Source organism: Neoarius graeffei, chromosome 11, assembly GCF_027579695.1.
Source record: "Neoarius graeffei isolate fNeoGra1 chromosome 11, fNeoGra1.pri, whole genome shotgun sequence".
NCBI lineage: Eukaryota > Metazoa > Chordata > Actinopteri > Siluriformes > Ariidae > Neoarius > Neoarius graeffei.
The window spans coordinates 29,159,904-29,182,239 of record NC_083579.1 but is presented as its reverse complement, the minus strand read 5'-3'; positions in this window follow the sequence as shown (position 1 = coordinate 29,182,239).

Here is a 22,336-nt window from a genome sequence, read left to right as displayed (position 1 = left end):
ATAATACATTTATATTCAGTGCAGCCCAGACTTATAGTCTTTCTTCTTCCCTATGATTGATGCAGGTTCTTCTGTTCAGCATCGGCGCTGAGCAATTACATCTATGTAAATATCACTGAGGCCGTCGGAGATGTGAGTAATTCAGTGTTATGGCTGAACCCCAGAAGTATTACAGCAGCATTATCCACTCCAACAAACTTCAGCCCAAATTCTGCTGTACACGTAGTTCAAGGGTGACCTGCTCTCACTTTCCATTTTTCACCTTCACTCAGGCGAAGTAAGGGACATAAAAGAACCGACAGGTTCTGAAAGGAGACAAGAGCACCTTCAGTACAACCCAGATATATTTTATAAGAGTGCAGCTTGTGGCTTTAATAGTGACATTTTACGTCTCAACTCTCACGGATTTACTCTTCATTTATATATCAGACAGCCACACAGCTAAAGTGGCCATCTGACAGAAACTAAGTGAATCATTTTATACTCTATGATTAGACTAGTATCTGGTCAAGGATTCCTTTTATGTCCTTATAAAACATGGTAAAATAATACAATATTTTCATTGGGCTGGATACAGAGTTGGTGACAAAAAGTTACCTCAATATTTACATGTGGAAAGTTACTTGTATTCAAAGTCAGTTGATGCACAGGCTCACCATTTACAATATGATCTGTGTGAAGTTCACACCTTCAAGGGGAACCTCCTAATTTTCTTCAATGGAAGCATCTGAAACTTTTTGTTTCTCAATACTATAAAATAGCATGGGCGGCATGGTGGTGCAGTGGTTAACACTGTGGCCTCACGGTAAGACAGTTCTAGGCTTGAACCTCATGGCCAACTGGGTCCTTTCTGTATGAAGTTTGTATGTTCTAGTAGGCTTCCTCTGGAGCTCCGGTTTCCTCTGCCAGTGCAAAGACATGCAGATGCAAGTAGGTGTGAATGTGAGGGTGAATGGTTGTTTGTCTTTGTGTTAGCTCTGAGATAAATTGGCAACATGCCCAGGATGTACCGCGCCTCTTTCTCCAAGTCAACTGGGATTGGTTTCAGCTTCACCTGAAACCCTGATGGATAAGTGGTATAAATAATGGAGATATATACATATCAGTCCTCCAATGTCCTCAGTGTGAAAATAAACCTTTTCTGTAGACTTTGGAGTGTCAATACCAAGGCTTGACATTAACGGTAGTCCGACTGTCTGAGATAACCAAATGCTTGGTCTGGACAAGTTGAATATTTGTTGAAAATCATGATTTTTATAGTAATTATTGAAGAGTTACATCAATAAAATTCCAACAGAACTAGTTCAATCACCTCGATCCGGCCATGTTATTGTTTACAAAATTCCAGGGAAGCCGAGTACAGCAGGTGTGTGTATAAAAACAACCACATCGTAATATCCAATTATAGATTATTAGACTTTTGTTTCATTGAAATTGGAGAATTGGCGATCGAATACTTCAATAAAATAAATATCTGTGGTGAATCTTCATTTCCTTCAGACATTCACTGTATTTTTCTTTTGTATGGTTCACATCAACCATCACAAATGTTGTTAAATATTTTGTGGGAATTTTACAACAGTGCCACGGTTTGTTTTCATTCACAATGTGATTCTGTCACCCTTATCATGTCCAATTTGTTTTCTTTTGCTTTCATTTCATCGAAAGAAAGAGAAAAAGACAATTCCCCAAAATACAAGGATGAACAGAAACTAAACAGTCATATGAAGAGAAAAGGAAACGTGAGTTCCATCCAAAGAGGTTAAAAAACCCAAGTCTCCTTTCACCTGGTGACCACAATGTTTTCTAGTCTGTTTTTAAATTAATGTATACTTCAAGTTTGACTTAATTAATCAAGATGTAACTTTTCTTCCTCCAGAAGCTTTGAATTTGTGTGAGTCTAACTCTTAAAACTGCAGATCAGGTAATGGGTTATAACAACACATGCACCATCATGGGGCACTGGATAGTTTTTGTTTATTGCTACAGTTAAAGTTTGAGTTTTATTAAAAAAAATATAAATCATGACAGCATAATGATTATCATAACTATACCTGCTTTTGGATAAACTTTGTTAACTACTTTCCTTTCATTGAACTAGTAAATACATAATAATAAAAAGGTTATGGTTAGGATAAGTGGTTATGGTTTATCTTGCTGGTTGTCCAGTTGGACAAGTGGATTGAAAAGTTAATGTTGATCCCTGAACACTATTTTTTACTTGTCATATTTATTAAATATTGTATCGGGATAGTTTTTTGAGTGTATTTACAGGCCAAAATATACATTTCAAGCTTGATGTACTGTGGTTACATCAAACTGATACCTCATATGTGTAACTCTTGCTTTTGAAGAAGTCTGGAACAAGGCCTGAGGCCTGAATATGTTTCATTAACTCAGCTCTAAATATGGCCCATTATATTCATGTGCCCAACAGTATAGCTCCTTTTTCTTTCCTCTCGATAAAAATTTGGTTAATTCCCTAGATTTCTCTCCCTCACGCAACATTATTCCCCATGCACTACTTCTTCAGCATTTGGATTCATCAAGTCCAATAAACAGATGAATAAAAATAATCTATGAGCAAATTTTCAATCTTTCCACTACACTAGAGCCCTGCACTCCCGCGGGAGTCCCGCGGGACTCACGGGACCCGCCGCAAAGCAGTGCGGCGCGGGACAAATTTTGAAAGCTCATTGCGGGCGCGGGCAGGACCAGAAGTGCACATATGCACGCGCGGGCGGGAGCAGGAGTGCACATATGCGGCGCGGGTGGGAGCGGTGATAAGCTGCAGTCCCGCTAACTAAAAACGTGCTTGAAATAAAATTTATAAATGTTACTAGCCTGGTGTTTGGGGTTTTTTTGGGTTTCCTTTTTCTTCCCTCTGGGTCTATGTGGGTTTGGCACCCACTAATCGTTGTTGTGCCCCATGCCCTGTAGGTACACCGCTGGCGCAGTAGGAGGACCTGCTCAATGTCACCTGGGCCAGGGAGGGGCGTGAGCGTATTTAAGCGGCAGCTGGAGCTTCCCCTGCACCGTTCACTTGCATCCGGCTCGCTTCCCTCGTTGAACCCGTCTGACGCCAGCGCTTGTCTTGTCTCTGCTACGCGCCTGTTTGTGACTGCTTTTTGATTGGCCTGAGCGCCCTATTTTTGTGTTTTGAGCCTTTTGAGGGGCTCTTTGCTTTTGCTTTCATCTTGAACCGGGAGCGTGGCTCCCCCTTTTGTGTATCCCCCTAGATTTTTGTTTATTAAATTATTCTGAATTGTTCTTTTTGTGTCTATGTCGTCTTCCTGTGTTACCATTTGTAACATATTGGGGGCTCGTCCGGGAGACTTAAGAAATTCTGGTACTGTGGCAGCGGGGGCGTGGTCAAGCATCGGTCTGTGACAGGAGGGTGGAGCCGGGGAAGGTGAGTGGCGGATTCGCTACACCTGACGGTAATTAACCTGTGTTTTGTGTGTGTTTTCCCAGTAAACCGCTCCCTATTTTAAGAGGCTGAGAGAGAGCAGAGGGAGCGCGACCCGGGAGTGGAGGCTGAGAGTGTGTCTGTGTGCTGCGAGTTCTTTTAAACTGAAAAGTTTATTAATAAAATACACTGTTCTACCTCCAAACGTTGTCCTGCCGTCCTCTGTGCTCCACCCACGCATTGTCCGCGCTACAGTGGTGCCGAAACCCGGGAAAAGGTGGAGCACCAGTGCTACAGCTCCATGGAATCCTCCCCGTTCGCGGACTTGGTCCACGCCCTCGCCACGGCTCAGCAGAGCCAGCACCAGGCACTCGTCACGCTCCGAACGGAGCAGGAGCGCCGCTTCGAAGCCCTGGTGCTGGCTCAACAGGAAGATCGAGAGGCGTTCCGGCGGCTCCTCGCGTCGGCGGGGTCCACCAGCGCCCCGGCCGCGGGCCCGTCTCCCCTCACTGTGACCAAGATGGGCCCGCAGGACGACCCCGAGGCTTTCATCACCTTGTTCGAGCAGGTCGCCGAAGCCTCGGGGTGGCCGATGGAGCAGCGCGCGGCGCGCCTCCTCCCCCTCCTGACTGGAGAGGCGCAGCTGGCCGCATTACAGCTCCCCGCCGACCGCCGGCTGGCCTACGCTGACCTTCACCGGGCCGTCCTCCAGCGCGTGGGGCGCACGCCGGAGCAGCAGCGCCAGCGCTTCCGCGCGCTGCGGATGGAGGAAGCCGGCAGCCCGTTCGCGTTTGGCCAGCAGCTCCGGGACGCCTGCTGGCGGTGGCTGAGGGCCGAAGATCGCGACGCCGAGGGAATCATCGACCAGGTGGCGCTGGAACAGTTCGTTGCCCGCTTACCAGCCGGAACCGCGGAGTGGGTCCAGTGCCACCGCCCGGCGTCGCTGGATCAGGCCGTAGGACTGGCGGAGGATCATCTGGCGGCTGTACCGGCGGCAGGACAACGGATGACATCGTCTTCTGTCTCCTCTTCTCTCTCTCTGTCTTCCCCCCCTCTCTCTCTGTCTTCCCCCCCTCCTCCCGTGTCCCGTCCTCGCCCCATTCCCCCACCACGGAGGCGGGGGCCGGCCCCACCCCAGCCGGCCCGCCGCACCCGTGGTGCCCTCCCGTTTCTCCCTTCTGTGTCTGTCTCTCCCCCCCCTCAGGTGAGTGAGCCCCAGAACACAGTTGCAGAGGGGAGGCCCGGGCCGGTTTGCTGGCGCTGCGGGGAACCGGGCCACCTGCAGCAACAATGTGCAGCGATGGAGGTGGGGGCGGTGGTGCGGATCCCCAACGCGCCAGAGGCTGCCCTCGATCGGGCCGGAGCGTATCGCATACCGGTAAGTGTACAAGGGGCTACATATCAGGCGTTGGTGGATTCAGGCTGCAATCAGACCTCGATCCGCCAAAGCCTGGTGCAAGACGAGGCATTGGGGGGAGCACAGGGGGTGAAGGTGTTGTGTGTGCACGGGGATATTCACAGCTACCCGTTGGTGTCAGTCCACATATATTTTAGAGGGGAAAAATCTATAGTGAAGGCGGCGGTTAATCCTCGCCTTACCCACTCTTTGATCTTGGGGACCGATTGGCCGGGATTTCGGGGTTTAATGGCACGCCTAGTAAAGAGTGGGTCCTGCCGGTTGACGGGGGAGGGTCCCGGTGTCGCTTTGGCTGGAGCGGCGGTCGCAGAGCCGTCTACGTCACCTCCGCGACAGGGGGAGGAGCCGCCGGCCCCTCCTCTTTCTATTGGGGAATCCCTCGTGGATTTCCCACTGGAACAATCGCGAGACGAGACTCTGCGACACGCGTTTGACCAAGTGAGAGTAATCGATGGTCAAACGCTCCAGCCGAACGCCACCCCGTCCTTCCCCTATTTTTCCATTTTGAAGGATAGATTATATCGAGTGACGCAGGACACTCAGACGAAAGAGCGAGTCACCCAGTTATTAATTCCAAAGAGCCGCCGGGAATTGGTATTCCAGGCGGCCCACTTTAATCCCATGGCTGGACACCTCGGGCAGGATAAGACACTCGCCCGGATAATGGCCCGATTCTATTGGCCGGGGATTCGCGGCGACGTCCGTAAGTGGTGTACGGCGTGCCGCGAATGCCAGTTAGTAAATCCAGCGGCCATTCCAAAAGCGCCCTTGCGCCCCCTACCATTAATCGAGACCCCGTTCGAAAGAATTGGGATGGATCTCGTTGGGCCATTAGATCGGTCAACACGAGGGTACCGCTTTATATTAGTCCTGGTGGACTATGCAACGCGATACCCGGAAGCGGTGCCTCTTCGCAATATCTCAGCACGCAGTATTGCAGAGGCCCTCTTCCACGTCATCTCCCGGGTTGGAATCCCGAAAGAGATTCTGACTGACCAAGGCACCTCGTTTATGTCACGAACACTGAGCGAACTGTATGGGCTACTAGGTATTAAGCCGATCCGCACCAGCGTTTATCACCCACAGACGGACGGTTTAGTTGAACGGTTCAATCGCACCCTCAAGAATATTATTAAAAAATTCGTAAGTGAGGACGCACGTAACTGGGATAAGTGGCTCGAACCCTTGTTGTTTGCAGTGCGAGAGGTCCCCCAAGCCTCCACGGGGTTTTCCCCGTTTGAATTATTATACGGGCGTAAGCCGCGCGGCATCTTAGATGTACTGCGGGAAAATTGGGAGGAGGGACCTTCACAGAGCAAAAACGAAATTCAGTACGTTATGGATCTGCGCGCAAAACTCCACACGCTCACCCACCTAACTCAGGAGAATTTGCGGCAGGCCCAGGAACGGCAAGTCCGCCTGTACAACAAGGGCACGCGCCTTAGAGAGTTCACTCCGGGAGAGAAGGTACTCGTCCTGTTGCCCACGTCGAGCTCCAAATTAATCGCCAAGTGGCAAGGACCCTTTGAGGTCACACGGCGAGTCGGGGACGTCGACTACGAGGTTAGGCGAACGGACAGGGAGGGGGCGCTACAGATCTACCACCTCAATCTGCTGAAACTCTGGAATGAGGAGGTCCCCGTGGCGTTGGTGTCGGTAGTTCCGGAGAAGGCGGAGCTGGGGCCGTAGGTCCCCAAAGGGTCATTGGCATCACGTACCTCTCCGGTCCCCTGTGGAGACCACCTCTCCCCGACCCAACTCGCGGAGGTCGCCCAGTTGCAGGCCGAGTTTTCGGATGTGTTCTCGCCCCTGCCCGGTCGCACGAACCTCATAGAACACCACATAGAGACGCCCCCGGGGGTGGTAGTGCGTAGCCGCCCTTATAGACTACCCGAACACAAAAAAAAGGTGGTTCGGGAAGAACTTCAGGCCATGCTCGAAATGGGCATCGTCGAGGAGTCCCACAGTGACTGGAGCAGCCCAGTGGTCTTGGTTCCCAAGGCCGACGGGTCGGTCCGGTTCTGTGTGGACTATAGAAAAGTCAACGCGGTGTCTAAATTTGACGCATACCCAATGCCTCGTATTGATGAGCTGCTCGATCGACTAGGCACGGCTCGCTTTTACTCGACACTGGATTTGACGAAGGGATATTGGCAGATCCCCTTGACTCCATTATCCCGAGAGAAAACGGCCTTTTCCACACCGTTCGGCTTACACCAGTTCGTCACACTTCCGTTTGGGCTGTTTGGGGCGCCCGCTACGTTTCAGCGGCTGATGGACCGAGTCCTCCGGCCGCACGCCACCTATGCGGCCGCGTACCTAGACGACATCATCATTTATAGCAATGACTGGCAGCGGCACCTGCAACACCTGAGGGCCGTCCTTAGGTCGCTGAGGCGGGCGGGACTCACTGCCAACCCGAAGAAGTGTGCGATTGGGCGGGTGGAAGTACGGTATCTGGGCTTCCACTTGGGCAACGGGCAGGTGCGTCCCCAAATTAATAAGACTGCAGCGATTGCGGCCTGCCCGAGGCCCAAGACCAAAAAGGGGGTGAGACAGTTCCTGGGGCTGGCTGGCTACTATCGTAGGTTTATACCTAATTATTCGGACGTCACCAGCCCGCTGACTGACCTCACTAAAAAGGGGGCACCAGATCCGGTCCAGTGGACGGAGCAGTGCCAGCGGGCTTTCTCTGAGGTAAAGGCTGCACTGTGTGGGGGGCCACTCTTACACTCCCCTGACTTCTCTCTCCCTTTTTTGTTGCAGACGGATGCGTCGGACAGAGGGCTGGGGGCCGTTTTGTCCCAGCAGGTGGAGGGGGAGGACCGCCCAGTCCTATACATCAGCCGCAAGCTGTCAGTGCGTGAGGGGCGCTACAGCACCATTGAGAAGGAGTGCCTGGCGATCAAGTGGGCGGTCCTCGCCCTCCGTTACTACCTGCTGGGGCGCTCTTTCACCCTCTGTTCGGACCACGCGCCCCTCCAGTGGCTCCACCGCATGAAGGATGCCAACGCGCGGATCACCCGTTGGTATCTGGCACTCCAACCCTTCAATTTCAAGGTGGTCCACAGGCCGGGGGCGCAGATGGTCGTGGCGGACTTCCTCTCCCGTCAAGGGGGGGGGGGAGTCGGCTGCGGGCCGGACGGGCGCCCGGCCTGAGTCGGGCGGTGGGGGTATGTGGCAGCGGGGGCGTGGTCAAGCATCGGTCTGTGACAGGAGGGTGGAGCCGGGGAAGGTGAGTGGCGGATTCGCTACACCTGACGGTAATTAACCTGTGTTTTGTGTGTGTTTTCCCAGTAAACCGCTCCCTATTTTAAGAGGCTGAGAGAGAGCAGAGGGAGCGCGACCCGGGAGTGGAGGCTGAGAGTGTGTCTGTGTGCTGCGAGTTCTTTTAAACTGAAAAGTTTATTAATAAAATACACTGTTCTACCTCCAAACGTTGTCCTGCCGTCCTCTGTGCTCCACCCACGCATTGTCCGCGCTACAGGTACCTCTCGCATTCTTTTGATCTACGGGTTGGTGTTTATTGGCCACGCTGTGTTTGTTTTCGCCGTGGTGAGTACTTTTTGGGATTGGCTCTTTTTTTTTTTTGTTAGAACGTTTTTGTGGATATCCCAGGAGGGGGCTCTGTGAAGCCTCGAGCTGGGTACTCCACGGAAGAACCGGAGATAGTTAGGCTTTTGTTTTCTCCAGTTTCAGTTTAGACAGTGTAGGTAGCCACTCCCTGCCCGGTGCCATCCACGTTAGTACACCAGCGCGCCAATCTGTTTTTGTTGGGCTCTGCCTGACTCGCTGTCCGCTCTCGTTTTTCTTTTTGAGTGGATTTGTACGGTTTTGGGGAAGTTTGATTGACTGTGGTTCTGTCTGCACATTAGTGCCTGCTCTAATTAACCACCTGTGCTACTTAGTAGCTTGTTTGATTTTTGAGTAGTCTCGTTGCCTTTTGTTTGTATTGGTTAACCTGCTGCTCGTTAATCTTTATAACCCTCACGTGAGGGGCATTTCGTTGACTAGTGTCAATTAGTACCGATTATTGTGCGCCTGTTACTTATTATCTTGCCGGTTCGGTAAGCGCACCTGTTTTTGTTGTTTGTTACGAAGCCTTTAAAATATGACGTCGGTCCAGGAATTTCTTAAGTCTCCATCCCGCACAAAGATGCATAGGCTTAACAAACCCGAGCTGCTCGATTTAGCCAAGGAGTACAATATTCCGTTAAGCGCCGACGAAGAATGCACCAAAGACGCTCTTAAAGCTAAACTTCTCGCTGTACTTGTCGAAATGGGTGTGTTGTCTCAGCGTCAAACGCCTATAAAGTTGCAGCCCTCCGCGTCTCCTACTCAGTCCCCAGCTCCTGCTCAGGCCCGAGACACCCGGATCCGCTTGCGCGAGCTGGACCTCGAGCAGAAGCGTCTGGAGATGGAGTCTGAGCAGAGGCGTCTGGAGATTGAATTACAGCGCGAACGTCTAAAGACCGAGGCCGAAATCCGCCGGTTAGAATCTGAGACCGCAAAGGCCAAATCTGCTTTTGATGTGGCTAAAAATATCAGATTGGTTCCCCCCTTTAGTGAGGCAGACGTCGAGCGATATTTCCCTCACTTTGAAAGGGTGGCAACCAATTTGGCTTGGCCGAAAGACAAATGGGCATTCCTCCTCCAATGCGTTTTAACGGGTAAATCCCAGGAGATCTATTCCTCTCTCCCTGTTGACCGTAGCGCCGACTATGACGCGGTTAAAATAGCACTTCTAAATGGTTACCAGCTAACAGCCAAAGTGTATCGCCAGAGATTCAGAAAACTTAGGAAGAAACACGATCAGACGTATGTCGAGTTTGGCCAGTTGAAAGAAACGTCATTCAACCGCTGGCGCACCGTCGTTGGAGCCAATGATATGGCCAAGTTGATTGAGTTAATCCTCCTCGAAGAGTTCATTAATTGCCTGCCGCCCTTGGTTGCGACGCATGTCAGCGAACAGAAACCTAAAACACTTTCTGCTGCGTGCACGCTCGCCGATGAGTATTCGCTCATCCACCATGACCGTGTCCAAACTAGACCTTGTCCTACGTCTCCCGTGGCGACTGTATCCCGCAACCGCGCTGGGACCAAGCCGCCGTCTACGCCAACCGTTCAGCAAGGTTGTTTCTATTGCAGTAAACCCGGTCATGTGATTGCCGACTGTTTGAAATTGAAACGTAAACGTGCTAGGGATGACAACGCTAAAAGCGTCGGTTTAGCTTGTTCACTTCCACCTCTGCAGCGTCGTTTCGATTATGCCGCAAACTCTGACAAGTCATCTTACGATCCGTTTCTGTTGGATGGATCCGTGTCCGTGTCTGGCGCCGCTCCGGTGCCCGTTCGTATTTTACGCGACACCGGCGCGAATCAGTCAATCCTTTTGCAGGGAGTCCTTCCGTTGTCAGCGCGTACTGCCACAGGCAGTAGTGTGCTGGTTCGTGGTATCAGGAAGGGGGTGTCTGTGATGCCTATTTGGATGACTTAGTCTTGCATGATCGTACGTGGTCCGAACATGTGGCCCGGTTACGCGAAGTGTTCCGTCGCCTCTCCGCTGCGTTGCTGACCGTCAACCTCGCCAAATGCGACTTTGGTAAAGCAATCGTCACGTACTTGGGGCGTGTAGTGGGTGGTGGGATGGTTCGTCCCGTGGCTGCTAAAGTTGAAGCTGTGCAGGCTTATCCTGTACCCAACGATCGACGGGAGCTGCGCAGATTCTTGGGGTTAGTCGGTTATTACCGCTGCTTCTGTAAAAACTTTGCTGCCATCGTTTCGCCTCTCACCGACTTGCTGAGCCCGAAAACTGTCTTTCAATGGTCAGATGATTGTCAGAAGTCGTTCGAGAACGTTAAAACCCTCCTGATGTCGGCGCCTGTCTTGGTGGCGCCTGACTTCTCGAAGCCGTTCAGCCTCGCCATCGATGCGAGCGATGCCGGCGCGGGAGCCGTCCTCCTCCAGAGTTTTGAAACACACGAGCACCCGGTCTGCTTCTTCTCGAAAAGGTTCAATCGTGCGCAGCGAAACTACGCCACTATCGAGAAAGAAGCCCTGGTGCTCGTGATGGCCATTCAGCATTTCGAGGTGTATTTAGGCTCGTCGTCCCAGCCAATTGTGGTTTACACCGACCACGATCCCCTAAAGTTCCTCAACCGAATGTTCAACAGCAACCGTCGCCTGATGCGCTGGAGTTTATTACTTCAGCCATTCGACCTGCACATCTCTCATATCCACGGCAAGGACAATGTTGTGGCCGATGCCCTATCTAGAGCTGTAGCGCCCTCTGACATTTGCCATTCTGACGTGACGACCGTTTAGACTGTTAGGCATTCAAATTTAAATTCAATTTGGTGCGCGTGATCGCCCTAGTGTCTGGCAGTTTAAGTCTGCCCTAGGTGTTGTGTGTTTGTATTTTCAGCCATTAGGCCTGTGTCATCTGTAAGTGCCTCATCGTCAGCACTTGCTGATGTCCATTTATGTATACTGTATATTTCATGTGACCGTTTGTGTTGCGCATGTGTATGATGTGGTGGTGGGTGTGCACAATATCTTTGACTGCTTGCAGTTTATGCTGGGGCTTGATATCATGCTGGTTGCATGGTATTTTGCCCCCTACGTGCCCTTGTCTTTTTCTTGGAGACCATGGTCTCCCTTTTGTGGTGGGGGTGTTACTAGCCTGGTGTTTGTTTTTTTGGGGGGTTTCCTTTTTCTTCCCTCTGGGTCTATGTGGGTTTGGCACCCACTAATCGTTGTTGTGCCCCATGCCCTGTAGGTACACTGCTGGCGCAGTAGGAGGACCTGCTCAATGTCACCTGGGCCAGGGAGGGGCGTGAGCGTATTTAAGCGGCAGCTGGAGCTTCCCCTGCACCGTTCACTTGCATCCGGCTCGCTTCCCTCGTTGAACCCGTCTGACGCCAGCGCTTGTCTTGTCTCTGCTACGCGCCTGTTTGTGACTGCTTTTTGATTGGCCTGAGCGCCCTATTTTTGTGTTTTGAGCCTTTTGAGGGGCTTTTTGCTTTCATCTTGAACCGGGAGCGTGGCTCCCCCTTTTGTGTATCCCCCTAGATTTTTGTTTATTAAATTATTCTGAATTGTTCTTTTTGTGTCTATGTCGCCTTCCTGTGTTACCATTTGTAACAATAAATTATTAATTTATGTTTATCATATATAATTTGTGCAGGATATTTTATTTGGCATTAATAAAAACATTTTAAGATGCCTAAATTTGCAGAGAGAGTCAGATTGAGTGAGAAATTGCATTTTAAACTCGCCATTGATCACCCTAAGAGGAATTTCTTTGATCACTATAATGACTCGCAGTTTACACCCAGCTAGCAAAAGAACCATTAGTGAATTGATTTACTTGTTGTGTTAGTCTACAACTTTAATCAGAGAGACAGGTTACACAGTGACGGTAGGCTTGACTCAATGCTATCCCAGAAATCCTTCCTGTAATATGCAAATTTGGCTGTCCAATCAGAGGTGGCCAAATTTGCATATTACAGGAAGGATTTCTGGGATAGCATTGAGTCAAGCCTACCGTCACTGTGTAACATGTCTCTCTGATTAAAGTTGTAGACTAACGCAAGCAGTAAATCAATTCACTTCTTTTACTAGTTCTGCTTTGCAATAAAAAAAAAAAAAACATTGGTACAAAGCAAGCCCATTCACTTTTTTATACTGATCAGAGAATTATAATGGTTTCTCATGTGATAAAAATGTGTGATTAAATATTTTAATCATTTGACAGCACTAATTATTATTATTATTATAGATACTATGTGCTGAATTCAGAAACAAGGTAAACAATAACAAACGTGAGCTGTAGATATTTATGCTCAAATCCAATCAAAGTAGGGGGCGGGGCACCATCACGCTGTGTCAAGACAAGAACTTTCCTGAGAAATAACGCAGACGTCTGCATCATGCGGGATTTGCGGGCGGGAGCGGGACAAAATATGGCAGGCGTGGGCGGGAGCGGGACTGAAAATCATAATTTTTTTGTGGGCGCGGGCAGGAGCGGGACTGAAAATCATAATTCTTTGCGGGCGCAAGCGGGAGTGGGACTGCACAATGCGGGCACGGGCGGGAGCGGGACTGAAAAATCCGACCCGCGCAGACCTCTACACTACACCTCAAAAGCTGCAGGTAAATGGATCTGAAGTCTCACTGTGAGGTATTGATCAATAATTTTTTTAAATTCGACCTTGACTGTTAAAAAATGTTTCAACATGCGAGTCATTCCACTGAATCGGTGCCATTTCCGTCCCTAGAAAATTATACGGGTATGTATAAATGCACATAAAAATGTACTTTAAAATACATTTCTTTATTACACAGAATGTCCTGCACATTGATCTGATTTCAAATTTAAGCTATATAATTGTAAGGATTAATAAAAACTACCTAAAACACTGAAAAATAGCATGTGTTACCTGTCCCCGCACTCTAACTTTATACTTAACTATGAAATATTATGATTAAAATCCTTCAGAAACAGTATTTCTTTTGCACTGTTGTGTGACTCCATATCCTATCCATGGTTTAAATATATTTTTTCATAAGAAATCCACAATATCTTAGTTAAAATACACATTATAGTCGTGTCCCTGGGTTTTCACTCAGTCCTGTTACCCAACATACCGTATTACCCCATCTGACAAATTTGGAACATTCCATAAATCACATGCTCAACAGGAAGTTACATCAGTTGTGTCTTCTGAAGGCCATGGGAAGACCAAAAGTTAGTTCTCTCATTTACTTTTCTGTATATTTGATGATTTTTTTTTAACTTTGACTGATAAGGTCAATGTTAACATACTGTCCTGTTAGTTAAATTATTTCTTAGATGATATTTGTTTATTTTAAAAATACAGATTTTTGGTAAGTCACTAGAATGTGCTAAGTGTGGTCATGCTATTAGCGATGATGCCATGTGGCTTAATTCCATGTATTAGCTAATCCTAGGCTAAAAACTCAGTCCTGTTACTTTCAGAGTTTTGGTAACAGGACTGAAAAAATGCAGCCATCTTTGACTTCCAAACCTTGTAACGTAGCCTGAGGTTGACCAATACAACCTTTTGAATAGTTAAATATGTGTGTTATTGTAATCAGTGTTGAAAAGATATAACAAATTAAGTTTAATTTGGGAGTGGTACAACAAGCAAATGGCACCCATTTGGTGGAATGTCCCATACACGTAAAATGTCCAGCAATTATTCACTTGAGCACAACCGTACATCTGTGCAGACAGAAATAAAATATGAGTTTCATAGATTTATGCAAAGTGAAGCTTGCATGGTGTGCTGCACACAGCTGAACAAAATTAAGCTTAATTTGAAAGAACTATTGTGCTTTCTGAAAGCATTGCATCACAACTTCATTGTGAAATTGTAGTGAGAGCATTAGATGGTATGCAATCCGAACTCTCTAATGCTTAGGATTATCTTTATGTTGCTTTTAGAAACCTACGACTTGGATCAGTGTATGAATCTAATGTCCCATCGAGATTATATTATTTTTAAATAGATGCATGTAAAGTTAGACATTTTAAACACTGAAAGTGTCATCCACAGCAACCTACTGAATGTGGACGTTCAAAGAAACAATGTTCATAAAGTAATACTGATTTTTCTTTAAAGAGTTAGAAAAAAAAACTTTACAATAATCACCTGCAAAATCAGATTTATATGCATTTATTTGAAGCAAAAATTATAAAGAACATTCATCATAGATTTTTCAGCATTACAGCTTCAAAATGTACTCAGCTCATACTTAGTTGATCCCATGAGCTGAACAGGAAGCACCTGACTATATAAAAATGGGTTTATATTCAGATGCGCAGCTTGTGAACAGGCAAGGCAGGCAACTGCTTGGGGTTCCCTGGCCCAGGGGCCCCCTGAGAGTCGGGGCCAGAGGGCTTATTTATTTTGTTTTTTATTGTTTTTATTGTTCTTTACCATTGTATTTTCACATTTGGAATTTAAAAAACTTTGGTTTCATACATTTTTCGTTGGTGTCAGATTATTTATAACATATTGATGATGAACACTGGTCAGAAGGGCCCCCTGGAAATTTTTGCTTGTGGCCACAACAGACTCTAGAATCGCCTCGGTTTATATTACACATATATTCATTAGAGAACGTGTGCCTGGGTTTATTTGCCTGCACATTCTTAGTAGATTAGCTGCTAAACTGATCAGAAGCACAAATAGTCACTAAAATGGCTTTGAGTAAATAGCGCCTAATAGTTGTGAATAAACTGTAGGCTATAAATGACATGAAAGGCATTTAAATAAAATCATCAGAAAAGACTATCTGGTCAAATAAGTAGAAAGTGGCAGCATTCAATTTCAGCAATCTACCATTAATGATGATGGATATGATGGCATGTTGAAATTGATATTAAAACTGAAAACAATGATTTGTAAATAATCTTTGACCTGTATTGAACTCAAAACAATACAACAGCACATTATTTGATGTTTTACCTCATATACTTTATTGTTTTTTCAAAATTAACACATTTCAATTTTGGTTCTTGCAACACATTAAAAAAAAAAAAGTTGAGACAGTAAAGCATTTATCACTTTATAATGTTGCCATTCCTTCTCACAACACTTAAAAGATGTTTAGGGACTAAAGACGCCAAGTTATGAAATGTTTCAGGTGTTATTTTGTCCCATTCTTCCTGCAAACAGGTCTTAAGTTGTGCAACAGTATGGTGTCATCATTGTCATATTTTTCATTTCAAAACTCACCACACATTCTCTATTGGGGACAGAGGGGACAGACACCCTCTTCTTCCACAGCCATGCCTTTGAAATGTGTGCAGAATGTGGTTTTGCATTGTCTTGTTGAAATCACCCTGGAAAAGATGTCATCCTGAAGGCAGCATGTGTTACTCCAAAAGGGCACTGACAAAGCCATACCATGACACACCCTGGCTTTTGGACTTGTTGCTGGTAACAGTCTGGATGGTCCTTTTTGTCTTTGGTCTGGTGCAGATGGTGTCCATTTCTTACAAAAATATACCTGGAATCCTGATTCATCTCACCACCATACACATTTCTACTGTGTGATGGTCCATCCCGCATGCCTCAGAGCCCAGAGAAATTGACGGTGCTTCTGTACACAGTTAACACAAGGCTTCATTTTTGCACACTAAAAGGTTAATTGGTATTTGTGGATGTAACTCTGTATTGTAGCTTGATAAAGGTTTGCCAAAGTAATCCTAAGCCCATGTGGTTATAGCAGCTATAGACAAATGACAGTTCTTGATGCAGCACCATCTGAGGGATCAGAGACCATGGGTGTTCAGCTTAGGCTTGCGCCCTTGTTCTTTATGCACCGAAATTCCTCCAGATTCCTTGGAATGTTTAATGATATTATGCACTGTAGAGACTGAAATACCCAAATCCCTTTGTAACTTTCTTTGAGCAACATTGTTTTTAAACATTTCAATAATTTTCTAATGCATTTGTTGACAAACTGGAGATCCTTGGCTTATCTTTGCTCCTCAAAGACTAGGCCTTTCCTGGATAATGATTTTGCCCCAAATCATGATTACAATCCCGTGTTCACATCACCTATTTCAAATCACATCATTATTTAATTGTTTTACCTCATTACTAGCCCTAAATTGCCCCTGTCCCAACTTTTTGGAATGTATTACAGGCCTGAAATGCAGGAATGGATGAAGATTAACAAATTAAATGAAGTTGACCAGAAAAAAAAAAAACCATGAAATATCTTGGATTCAAACGATTAAATATGTCAAAGAAAATTTAGAAATCACTGCTTTATTTTTTAATTTGCTTTTTTCATATTGTGCCATCTTTTCCTACTTTGGGGTTGTATTATTTGTTTTGGTCATTAACAATGTAACTGAGAGAAGCACTGAAGCTGGAAATGTAATTGTAGTGTGTACAGTGGTGCTTGAAAGTTTGTGAATCCTTTAGAATTTTCTCTATTTCTGCATAAATATGATCTAAAACATCATCAGATTTTCACACAAGCCCTAAAAGTAGATAAAGAAAACCCAGTTAAACAAATGAGACAAAAATGTTATACTTGATAATTTATTTATTGAGGAAAATTATCCAATATTACATATCTGTGAGTGGCAAAAGTATGTGCACCTCTAGGATTAGCAGTTAATTTGAAGGTGAAATTAGAGTCAGGTGTTTTCAATCAGTGGGATGACAATCAGGTGTGAGTGGGCACCCTGTTTTATTTAAAGAACAGGGATTTATCAATATCTAATCTTCACAACACATGTTTGTGGAAGTGCATCAGAGCACGAACAAAGGAGATTTCTGAGGACCTCAGAAAAAGCGTTGCTGATGCTCATCAGGCTGAAAAAGGTTACAAAACCATCTGTAAAGAGTTTGGACTCCACCAATCCACAGTCAGACAGATTGTGTACAAATGGAGAAAATTCAAGACCATTGTTACCCTCCCCAAGAGTGGTCGACCAATAAAGATCACTCCAAGAACAAAGTGTGTAATAGTCGGCAAGGTCACAAAGGACCCCAGGGTAACTTCTAAGCAACTGTAGGCCTCTCTCACATTGGCAAATGTTAATGTTCATGAGTCCACCATCAGGAGAACACTAAACAACAATGGTGTGCATGGCAGGGTTGCAAGGAGAAAGCCACTGCTCTCCAAAAAGAACATTGCTGCTCATCTTCAGTTTGCTACAGATCATGTGGACAAGCCAGAAGGATATTGGAAAAATGTTTTGTGTATGGATGAGACCAAAATATAACTTTTTGGTTTAAATGAGAAGCGTTATGTTTGGAGAAAGGAAAACACTGCATTCCAGCATAAGAACCTTATCCCATCTGTGAAACATGGTGGTGGTAGTATCATGATTTGGGCCTGTTTTACTGCATCTGGGCCAGGACGGCTTGCCATCATTGATGGAACAATGAATTCTGAATTATACCAGTGAATTCTAAAGGAAAATGTCAGGATATCTGTCCATGAACTGAATCTCAAGAGAAGGTGGGTCATGCAGCAAGACAACAACCCTAAGCACACAACTCATTCTACCAAAGAATGGTTAAAGAAGAATAAAGTTAATGTTTTGGAATAGCCAAGTCAAAGTCCTGACCTTAATCCAATTGAAATGTTGTGGAAGGACCTGAAGCGAGCAGTTCATGTGAGGAAACCCACCAACATCCCAGAGTTGAAGCTGTTCTGTATGGAGGAATGGGCTAAAATTCCTCCAAGCCGGTCTGCAGGACTGATCAACAGTTACCGAAAATGTTTAGTTGCAGTTATTGCTGCACAATGGGGTCACACCAGATACTGAAAGCAAAGGTTCACATACTTTTGCCACTCACAGATATGTAATATTGGATCATTTTCCTCAATAAATAAATGACCAAGTATAATATTTTTGTCTCATTTGTTTAACTGGGTTCTCTTTATCTACTTTCAGGACTTGTGTCTGATGATGTTTTAGGTCATATTTATGCAGAAATAGAGAAAATTCTAAAGGGTTCACAAACTTTCAAGCACCACTGTATGTGTGTGTTTGTGTGAGTGTTAATGTTAGTGCAGTTTCATATGTTTTTTTTTTTTCTGCCAGAACAAAGAAAATAATAGAACAGCCTAAAAATAGTGATGTCTCAAATTAGCTTTAACTATGGAAAATATGACAAGTCTACAAATATTTTAAAAAATTCTGGACAATTCATAAAAATTACTATTCATACAAGCTGTACTGTGAAGTTCAACTAAACAGCATGAAGCTTTGTGTAGTTTCAGGAATCTCCCAGCCTACAAGATGGCAATAATAATAATAAGGGGTTTATATATATATATATATATATATATATATATGATCAATGTGTAAGCTTGGGTGACCCAACCAACATAATATTAAGGAGATTAAGAAGATCAATGCATTTGGATCTCTGAGGCAAGTCGATGTAATAAGACCAACAGAGGCACAGCGACATAATTACATTAAGCACAGTTTAATATTTGTGCCTACTGTCTAGTTTTATATCTCTACACAGTCTGAGCTTTTTCTAAATAGATTCTGGTTGAACCTCACTAAAACCAAGCTTTAAGTTTGTTTTTAGCAGCTTGCCCTTTACGTCTCTCAGTTGTAAAAGGGCACCATGCATCAGAGGCTAGAAGTGGGCCACGCCATAACAAAGCTTTAATTTACAAGATTTGTGTACTTGCCACAGCCAGAGAGACAGCCTATGCATCTCGGTGACTATGTTGGGTGCAGACAACGCTGCCTGAGTGATACTTTTTCACCTCTCATTCAGTATCAGAAATGAGTGAGGATGCCTGTAGCACCAATCAATGCTATACTGGAATCTGATAAACACGCATGTCTCAGTGTGAGTCCCGGCCCTGGCGACGTACGTTAAATAATGAGAGGCCTCATTATTTCCAGAGGGAAATTAAGAAACTCTTTGATGGATGACATATTTCAATTTCAGAGTGAATTATTGTATATCTGGAACATAACACAGTCATGTGACTCCTCCGAGTGGTCCTAGGCAAAAAAAGGAAAAAGAAAAAAAATCAATCATTTCCTTTCTCAGGCCAAATTGAGAACTGCGGGAGGTCTCATTCTTTCCCATCAGTTGGAAATTATATTTGCAGTTCATTTTTTCTTCCTTCTTATTTTACTTTATCATTATGTAGCAAGTGCAATGAAAATGTCACTGACAAAATAAACACCAACTACAATATTATACACCATGGGTTATTACGCAGAACATCAGACACATATCAGTAAAATTTCCATGATGAACATGGATACTCTGATCAAATATACAGTATATGTGAAACTGAATTCATGGTCTGAGAAAGCAGTGAAAAATTAATTGTATAAAAACAAACAAACAAACAAACAAACAAACAAAAATGCATATAAAAAGTGAATCATGTTAAAAAAATCATGTGAAAATAAATGTCATGTTAAAAACAGGTGAAAATGAATAAATTGCTTGTAAAACTTAAGTCTGAAACTCATGAATTGTGTGTAAAAATCATGTGGGAATAAAATAATAATGTGTAAAAAAAATCACAGAAGAAATGAATCATAAAAATCATGTAAAAATAAATGAATCAAATGCAAAAACATTAAAATAAATGAATTGCATAAAAATCATGCATGAATATACATTAAATGAATCATGTAAAATGTGAAAATAATAATCAAGGAAAAAACTACAAGTGAAAATAAATGAATCATTTGTAAAATAAATAAATAAATAAATATTAAATAAACTACAGTTGAATAAATAAAATCATGTGAAAACAAATGCGCTGTGGAAACACATCTACTGATGCAACTGGACACATCGTCAGTGATGTTCCTGGAATCATTGGGTGTTTCGGGTCTTTCAACATCATACACCCTCATCCAGATGACCCAGCCGGGGCTGATCAGACCCCGAGACAAATGAATCAAATGTTAAAAAAAATGTGAAAATAAATGAATCATGTAAAAATGTAAAAAAAAAAAAATCATGCAAAAAGATCACAGGTGAAAATAAATTAATATTTTGTAAAAGAAAGAAAGAAACAAACAAACAAATAAATGAATAAATAAAATTACGTGAAATTAAATGAATCAAATGTAAAATATGATATTTGAATATACAGTAAACCAATCATGGAAAAATCATGCAAAAATCCCTGGTGAAAATAAATTTATCTTTTGTAAATAAACAAATGAATGAATGAATGAATGAATGAAATTACAAGTGAAAATAAACAACTTCACTACATTATACAGTAAATATTTCTTTTGTATTTAATTTATATTAAATCAGCGTATTTACTCCTTTGTTGAATGTAATTTCTCTCATGTCACCTGCCAAGGAAAGATTTTATGTCCTGTCTGTTTTCATTGCAAATATAAATGCAATTTTGTGCCACTCACTATTTCTCCTTTATCCCCTGTTATTCATTAAGATTCTTTAGCAGTCATAAATTTGTGATCAACAAGATTTAATGCAAATCCTTTAACTCTCCAAAGAGCTTGATGATCCAAAACCTGTTTTGTTTTAACCATTATTTTTTGATGGCCGATTTGAGCATAGCACTGAGCACAAAGCAGCATTACGTGTCCCTGCCGTAAGGACTGACATGCAATTTTTATGACAGACTCAGGGGAAATTAACATTGTGATGACAATTGACAAGATCAACAGTTCTGAAAGTAAAAGGCAATTTTGCAGCCAGGTGGCACAATTACATGCCATGAGTGATGGTACATTGAGGACGTGGTTGTGTTTGGCTGTGTGCTCAGATATAGAAACTGTAAATATGCCTGGAGGACAAATGCAAATAGATCGGATGAAAAAATAAATCAGAAAAAAAAAGGTGACTAGCTCAGCTTGACTGCATGTGACGCTCATCTGTCAGGAGCTTGCCACTTTTTCTGTGTGAAAGAAGCCCGGCGTTGTCCTCCAAGCACTTTTTCTCTTTGTTGGATCTGATGACTTCAAATTGATTTAGGCCATCAGTTCCATTTCCTGTGCAACCCCGAGGGAGGCGTCACTCTGACTTTTGTTCCTTGTTCAACTTGGTTTCTTATTTCTCATGAGGATGACAGTATGTTGCTTTAATCCAAGAAATATTGCTTTAATTCTTTCTCAACATTAGGACTGTGTAGAAAGACCTTGATGTGGGCGGAGCACAGAAGCACAGCAGGCAGTTGTTTGCATCTTAATTATTTCTTTTATTGCTGCTTTTCAGCACACAAATCAGACTCTCTCTCACAGACACACACATAGACACACAGGCTACCAGCAAGCCCTCGGTGCTGACCTCCCCTTCTCACTCTCCTTTTATAGGGCGTGGTCACTGGAGGAGACACACAAACGCACGTTAATTGACAACATGACCACTCACCTTCCCTGACTCCGCCCTCCATTCACAGACTGATGCTCGGCCACGCCCCCGCTGCCACATACCCCCACCACCCGACTCAGGCCGGGGAGCCGTCTGGCCTGAAGCTGACTCCCCTCCCCCCTTGACGGGACAGGAAGTCCACCACCACCATCTGCACCCCCGGCCTGTGGACCACCATTAAATTTAAATGGCTGGAATGCAAGATACCAATGGGTGATCCGCGCATTGGCATCCTTCATGCGGTGGAGCCACTGGAGGGGTGCGTGGTCCAAACAGAGGGTGAAAGGGCGTCCCAGCAGGTAGTACTGGAGGGCGAGGACTGCCCACTTGATGACTAGGCACTCTTTCTCTATCGTGCTGTACCTGCCTTCCCGCATCGACAACTTCCGGCTAATGTACAGCACGTGACGCTCCTCCCCCTCCACCTTCTGGGACAGAACGGTCCCCAGCCCTCTGTCCAACGCATCTATGTGTAAAATAAAGGGGAGATAAAAGTCAGGGGATTGTAATAGTGGCCTCCCACACAGTGCAGCTTTTACCCTAGAGAAAGCCTGTTGGCATTGCTCCGTCCACTGGACCGGATCTAGTGCTCCCTTTTTAGTGAGATCC